The 8,332-nt window shown below is 33.9% G+C and overlaps 1 pseudogene; it reads left to right on the plus strand.

Annotated features, from left to right (window-relative positions):
* The first annotated feature begins 6 nt into the window (after positions 1-6).
* On the plus strand, positions 7-7,517 carry LOC134249030 (carboxypeptidase B-like; annotated as a pseudogene).
* Positions 7,518-8,332: the final 815 nt, after the last annotated feature.

Consider the following 8,332-nt stretch of genomic DNA (forward strand, 5'->3'; position numbering starts at 1 on the left):
CTGTGGAAAACTAGCCCAGCTGAGAAGGCGAGATTTGATGGGTTTGTACATCTAAATATAAAGGCTTTGCACGAACCACTCAAAAGTCATGGCTAGAACTCGCTTTTTAAACAGTATATCTGACTCCAAGGTCAGAGAAAAAACAAGTGTTTGTGAAACACTGATGCCCCCATATGACAGCTACATGTAATCGCGAGGGTTGAATTATTTCAAATGTATGTCAAACTCAAAGTGAAGATCAAAAGTGTTGGTATCCAAAGGAAGGTCATGTTATAAGGAATACACTTGTGAAATATGGAAGCCCTAGTTCTAACTGTTCAAACGTCATGACCAAGGTTAATGTTTTTAAAAAGTGGGTGAAACTCTTAGGTCAAGGTCAAAAGACGTTCATAAATATTCATACCATCTGAAAGTATTTTGTCACAATGAATACACATGAGAAGGAGGAAAGCCCTAGCTCCAACTGTTCATGGCCAAGTTTAAGTGTGGTATGTTTTGTAAAAGTAGGTCAAACTCCGAATTCAAGGTCAAGGGGTCAAATTTTTTGGCATCCAAGGAAAGGTCTTGTCACAAGAAATACACCTGTGAAATATGAATGCCAAAGTCCCATCCACTCAATGGATTAGGTTAAAGTTAAAAACAGAAAGAGAGACAAACAGACAGACAGGACAAAAACAATATCCCCCGGGATCTTTTGATCCAGGGGCATAAAAAATGTACCAAAGTAAGGGCATAATCAACTGAAATATATATGTAAAGTATGAAAGGATGATTTTTTAAAAATATACATCTACATATCGATGAAATTTTAATTAGACTTCGTCTTAGTACGCTGCATTTGTTGATAGTTTTTCAGTTTTGCGAGTCATTCCTAAGTCTGAGAAGCAGCATCTAGCGTTAAAACAGCTACTGAGAAATAGCCAGCTTGAGGTTTGTGCATGCATTTCTAATAGTACACACATGTATTGTTAATAATCCCTATTTTCTCCATGCTTTTTTACAATATCCTTCTCACCAATTACTAGTTTTGTATAGAAGTACTGTAACTTAAGAAATATTCGAAAAATTATTTCCTTTGAATCGGGGAATATACATTGATTTTATAAATAGATAAGACTTCAGACGAATACTAGTAATCTCTTTTTGTTCATATAGATAGACGTATGGCGATTTCCTGGTTTTGTTAGTCAGAGTGCAGACATTCAAATTTCTCCAAAACACTTCTTCAAATTAAACCAAACATTGACGGAACTTGGATTTCGATCTGAGTTATTGATACGGGATGTGCAAAAATTAATATCAGAACAAGAACGAAAGAACAAAGGAGTCAAAGAAACTGCTGAAGTGTTTAATTACGGCAAATACCATACACTAGATGAGGTACATTTTTATGTTCTTGTAGGTTAGAAAAAGATCCTTTAGTAATAGGTTCATTGACACTGATAAGGGCTAGATATCTATAAGTCTCACTGAGATAAATGATTATTGCTCACCGTGGGAAAATTTTAATCAACCGTTTATCATGAAATAAAATTTTTGATAAAATTTCCTAAATTTTGAAATATCTGACCCCATGGTCAGAGGTTCCTGTGGGGTAGGGTGCACAAGTGGTGGTTATAAAATCGAAATGCATTTTCTCTTTGATACTCTGATCTACCTCTGGGTATTACATGTAAGTGACCAAAATAAGGATGCTAAGTGTACAATTGTGATAAACAATGGTGCCTGTTTTAAAATTGTGATTTGGTTAGTGGTTTAAAACATGAATCTAATAAAATTGGAAAATTTTTACATGAGGCACCATTGCTTTAAGGGCAGTGGGTCAAAGCATTAATTTATTTTGCATTCTTGGTACCCCTGACCCAGTGGCTGAAATTACCTTTGTATATTTAATTAAAATGTTGTATTAAAAAAACAACAAAGAAGGAAATAGACAAAAAAATTTGATAAATAGTATTAACATTTGTACATTCTTCAATATTTTTCTAAATAGGCTCCAAAGCACTGGACACATAATGGTTATTTAAATAGGGAAGTGAGAACATTTAATTGCTTATTATCACATGGCGTAATTGCTTTAACTGACATTGAAATTGGTCCAAATTATATAAATTTTGTGATGTTGATCAAAATATATTTTAAAAAATCAATTTCTTAAAAGTCTTTCAATATATCTTTTTTTTTTAATATGTGTTAGGTAAATGTGTAGACATTGTTTCTAAAATTTACTTAATGCAAAAAAAGATCGAAGGAATTTATCAAAAAAATGAAAAAGGGAGTATTGGGGAGTATTTAGAACATCCTTTAATTAAGTGTTAAATAATTTTTTGCATACTTAAATTTTCATCATCATTATTTTTGTATAATTTACTTTTAATAGTTACTTTTTTGAAATTTCTTAAATTTTTATTTCTTTTCAAAGACAATATTTCCATAATATATACATATACATCTGTTTTGCATAAGGAGATTACAAGTTTAAAATGATACTGCGAGGACACAGAGACCTAAATAATGTCGCTGGCAATATTAATTGATTTAAGAACCATTTCAATGGAAAATAATTTACAGACAGATACTTTTGACAAAACAAATGCATACCGATCTCAAAGCATGTCATTGTGTATAAAAATCGTCAGCATTTATTTAAATGTTATACAAAATGAAATTGGCTTTTGAGATGGCACTTTTAATATGAAACAAAGCAGAATGTATGTCACATATGAGTGTTTAATTACACATCCATCTACATACAATAAAACTTAAAGCTAATAAGAACGCAGGTTAAAAAATGAAAAGTACTTCAGGTAAAATGCCTGAAAAGTATGCTGACAAAGTTTTCTGGAAAGTTTTTTTAATTCTCGTAATTTCAAAATCTTGAGCGGAATAATGCAAACTTAACAAATACTTAATTCACAAAATGTAATGATCATAATATCAGAAGCAAAGGATAAGATGTTCACAGAATTCATGATTTCCTATATAATCTTTAGATTTTAATTTATTTCAAACAAGAACTTTTGACCCTGGGGAATAAAAACATGCAATGGATTAAGGCACCCTTAATGTACAGTGTAAAGAAGTTTATTTAGTACCCAGGAGCAGAGAAGAAGATTTTCAAAGAATTCATGTATTTTCTATCATTTGAAGACGCCTTAACTTTAGAACTTTTGACCCTGGGGCCATAAAATTCACAATTTTGGTAGAGGCATTCTAGCTCATCATAACTATGTACTTAGTTGGTTTATTTAATACCCAGGAGCAGAGAAGAAGATTTTCAAAGAAATAATGCATTTTCACTACCTACTTAAAACCGCCCTAGCACTAGAATCCCTGACCCCAGGGCCATGAATTACACAATTTTGGTAGAACTCATTGCTGATTACAATCATGCAAACAGTTTGACTGCTTGATGTCCAGGAGCAAAGAAGAAGATTTTTAAAGATTGCATTAATTTTAGTGGTCCAAATGGCCCCACCCCTCAGGCCCCAGGGGCAGGGACCCTGAAACTCACAATTCCTGAATTCCCCTTCACCCACAGATGCTGTATACAAAATTCAAGGTTGACAATTGGTTTAGTGGCCCCATTGCACAAGATGACATTGTTCAAATGTTAACACACGACGTACGCCAACGCCGACGGAAAACACGGACTTCTTCGAAAAGTTTCCGTTAATGCCACCAGATATGGCGATTGCAGTAAAATGTTCCACTACGAGCACCCCTACTAATGTTATTGTGATTTGAATTCAAGACACGTGGTTTATGTGTACCTATTCAAAGGTTATAGGGTAGAACCGGTTTCATAAATAGAATTGGCAGTAAACAGGAAATTGCTATTATAGTCTGTTTCTTCTGAAAACGTGTCCTGTGAAAAATGTGTTTTCACACCTTTCTGAAAGACTTTCATGATTTTCAACAGATATGGGTTGATAAAGGTGGGGGGGGGGTAAGTAACAATTATTGAATCTTATCATAGTTTACGGCAAAAAATAGAGCTCATTAGCGACCGATACGCTGGTAAAAAAAAGTGTAATATAATCTGAACTGACAAACCTCTGTTTGCCTTATGTGGAAATTGTTATTAATGCAATAATGCGCATCTAACCACGAGTACTTAGTAACTGACCAATAATTATATTATTGTTGATCGAATACTTTTACGCCAAATACATGATTACATACACTTACTTCGAACACATGGTTCAGGTCAATCTATGATCATGTCAATGGAGTGCAAAATAAAACAAAATGTTCTCATAAACAAAATGCAAAGATTAGAAACTATGAAAGATGTCACGGGCGTTTTTAATTTGCTGTTAACTAGTTAGATTCATGTATGTTCAATAAAATGCATCCGTAGTTAGAGTCAAGTTCAGAACACCAGCACTTCAAGATTAGGGAAAACGAGCAGCTTCTGGTATGCATTTAAATGTACATAAGTATACACGTGATCGCGTGTTTTGGCCAGGGAATCCACCTGACAATTGTATTCACCGATAGTACAATAAAGGAATTTATCAAGCGTAAAATTCCTGTTGTATTTGTAGTTACTGTAACCCATAATGCAATTCTCATTCAGCTGATTTGTCAGTGAAAGTCACATTTGTGCCTCATTTGCTAATCACGCCAAAAAACATAGTCCCGGTTCCAATTCAAAAATATTTGTCCCAAAAGAAGTTTTAAATCATGACAGCAGAACATTGTAACATAGAGAATATAGAATACTTATATTTGAATGAATTCAAGAGAGATCGATTGAAGTAAATTTCTAGAGAATGATATTATAGGGTGGTGAAAACTAAAACGCAACATAACTTTTCTGTTTACCATGTCTCCACGTGCTAGTCCCTTCCTAGCCACATTTCCGTGAATAATTTACCCTATCTCGCTGTAGTCTCGTTAACTCTCGCCAGAGCGACTTCCAGGGCTACTCTGAACTCATCAGGTTTTATAATTTGCAGAACACCGAAAAATCAAAGGTTCCGAACACATTTGTAGGGGTGAATTGTCAAAATTACTTAATTTGGATATTGTTGTGTTTTAGGTCAACAATTGGATTGACAATGTTACGAAGTTTCACCCTAATATAACCTCAGTGTTTGAAGTCACAAAGTCTTACGAAGGACGCACAATCCGCGGAATAAAGGTTATTTCTATGTTTTTCCATTTTCATTTAATATGTTATATTAATTTTGGCTCGTTTAAAACTATAAATTTCTTAGCAAATCTAAAGTTTCGCATAATCATATATAAAGTAACGTATAATCTAGAAATACACATTATATTGCTTAATATATAGATTTCAACCGGTGACGGAAAAAGCAAACCAGGCTTCTTCATTGAAGGGGGTATTCATTCAAGGGAGTGGATTTCACCTGCCACTCTGCTGTTTATGGCTGGTCAAGTAAGATTTCATTTCTAAACTGCAAAACGCCAAAGGACCTTCGCATGAGACCCCCAGAAAACCGAGACCCTGTGTCACGGTCTACGTTTGCGCGATGAAGAACCCTAAATATTCAATGGCCCTGGGTGCCGAGCTATGGTCAAATTTTGAAGCCCTTCACTGGTATATATTAACTTGTCTGTATGAGTGAAAGATTCTCGAAAGGGACATAGATCATCAAATTGCGAAAAATTTCTTTGAATTTGTATTTGTCATGAATGTGCTTTCTTTATCTCAAACACGGCATTCTCGGTCCAGGAGGGAAATTTTGCTACTGATATATGTTCTTTCGTTCTATTAGAATATTCAAACTATATTCTAAAAAAAATAAAAATACGAGATTAAAAGCTAATATTTAGATGATGTTTGCTATTTACGTTCAAATAAAAATTTTTCGCCGATTTCGAACTTAAATGTTCCCACGTTTCTGTAATTAAATTGACTTTAAACTGTGTCTGATATTTAATTCCGAGTCGGAAATAAATCGGCTATTGTTTTAAATCTCGGATATCTATGAAACGCGATTGATTTAAATTGTGTAATTTACAGGAAAGTCTTATCTTTATATAATGTAACAAAATAGAAAGATCTTTGTAATCTTATTAAGTCTTTACTTATCAAAATACGCCATATACGACTTTAAATTATTTTTTTAAAGATGTTGGATAGATATACAGCTGATCTACGTATTAAACAAATGGTGGACAGTTTTAATTGGTTTATCCTTCCCGTCTTCAACGTAGATGGCTATGAATATACCTGGAGTAAGGTAAGTTTATCATAAAATTATATATATAATTTTATTGGTTTGATCCGAATGGTTGATTTTAAAATAAATAAATGAAATATATCCTCGAAGATGCTTTATGTTCAGATAATTTTGATTTATAACATAAAGTTTGAAGGAACCTATCATTTATAAAGACAGAATCGTAACTGGAGAAAGACACGCTCTAAGCATGGTCTATGTGTTGGGGTGGATCCAAATAGAAACTGGGATTATGATTGGTGCAGTAAGTATGCAATCAGGAACCTGACAAGAAGTCTCAAAATGTTTGATTTCTACAAGTGCTGCTTGTGCTCTATAGTATTTTGCTACCATTAGTGTTTCATAATTCTTTCGAATAAAATACTAAACAGTTGAAAATTGTACTGAAGATTCTTTTATGGATGTGACATGCAATTTAAATGCAGATAGTTGCAATTGATGGGTATACATCAACACTGAAATATTGTTTTCTTATTAGAGGAGGGAGCAAGTAAAGACCCTTGCTCTGATATGTACTGTGGTCCAAATGCCTTCTCTGAAGAGAGGTGAAAGGAGTAGCAGACTTTATCATGAAGAACTCCAAAGGAATGAAGGGATTCATCGACTTCCATAGTTTCGCTCAGCTTTGGATGCATCCTTGGGGATACACAAACTACCTCCAGATTTCAAGGACCAGGTAATAATTGCATTGAAGTGGTCTCAACTCAAATTATTTTGAAGTTTTTTGTTTTAAGTTTCAACAAGATAATGCAAAACAAGGAAATATTTGAGTTATTCTTTTAATCAGAATATACGACTCAAATTACATTAGAAATACTAACAGAAAAAGAAAGGGAATAATATTGCCCGTTCTCAAAGAGTTTTGACCAATAGCAGTTGAGTTTTTGAGTTTGATAATTGTGTTTTTAACATGTTGGCACATTTTTGTTTTAAACTTGAATAATTGCTTATAATTTTTAGGACAAGGGATCTCAATTAGCTGTAGAAGCATTGGAAAAAGTATATGGTACCAAATACAAGCATGGTAGCATTGCCAATACTATATGTAAGTTCTGAAATACATGGTGTCAAATTTTATTTTATAACATCCGCATTTGTCTTTCAATCATATCTTATCTGACGTTGCAAGTGGCAGCAGCGCTGACTGGACATATGTACTCTAAAATTAAATACTCTTATGGTGTAGAGTTACGTGATACTGGAAAATATGGATTTCTTCTGCCTCCAGAGGAGATCATTCCATCTGGTACAGAGACATTGGAAGCTCTCATAGTCTTAGCTAATTATGTTGTCAATAATTAGTTATATATTCCGTTAAAAGAAATAAAAGAATATCTTATTTAGTTGTGTTACATAATGTACAATGTTTCTGTCATTTGGTATCAAAAAATTCCTATTGCTTTAGCCATGCAGGTACGATGCATCATTTTATACCCCACGCAACAAGTTGCGTGAAGTAAAATGTTTTTGATCCGTCCGTCATTCGGTCAGTCAGTGTCAGTCCGTCAGTCCTGTTTTTTTTTGTCAGCGCAACTCCTCATTAACCGCTGCACATAATTTCATCAAACTTTGCAGATATTTAGGACACATTGTGTAGATGCGTATATTACCAGGAAATTTCTATTCCTTTATTTTTCCGGGAATTTCCACACTTTTATACTTGGATTTTTGACCATATCTTGAATATAAAAATGAATAGTTTGTCAGCACAACTCCTCAGAAACCGCTGCAAACAATTTCGTCACACTTTGCAGATACATAGACACATTGTGTAGATGTGCATATTACCAGGAAATTCCGATTCCTTTATTTTTTCCGGGAATTTCAGCACTTCGACTTTTGGGGGAGCGTGGGGTATGTGAGCTTGCTCACTTTTTCTTCTTTCTTATCACAAGAGGGTTGAAACTCTTGTTTCTGGTGTTTGTGTCTCCTATCATTCGCCTCTCAAGAGCTTGTCATATGAGTTTGGTCAATTTTTAAAGCGAGGCATACTACTAACTAATAAGTTGATATAACAAGGTTTCAACAACCTGGTATAAAATCGGCATTTAGTCAATTCTATAGTTGTTATATTGATCTTGTTTGCAGACATAATTTATCGTTGTATAATTCCAATC

This window comes from Saccostrea cucullata, unplaced genomic scaffold (assembly GCF_032062105.1).
Source record: "Saccostrea cucullata isolate Sc308-1 unplaced genomic scaffold, CSIRO_AGI_Scuc_v1 ctg19781, whole genome shotgun sequence".
Lineage (NCBI taxonomy): Eukaryota > Metazoa > Mollusca > Bivalvia > Ostreida > Ostreidae > Saccostrea > Saccostrea cuccullata.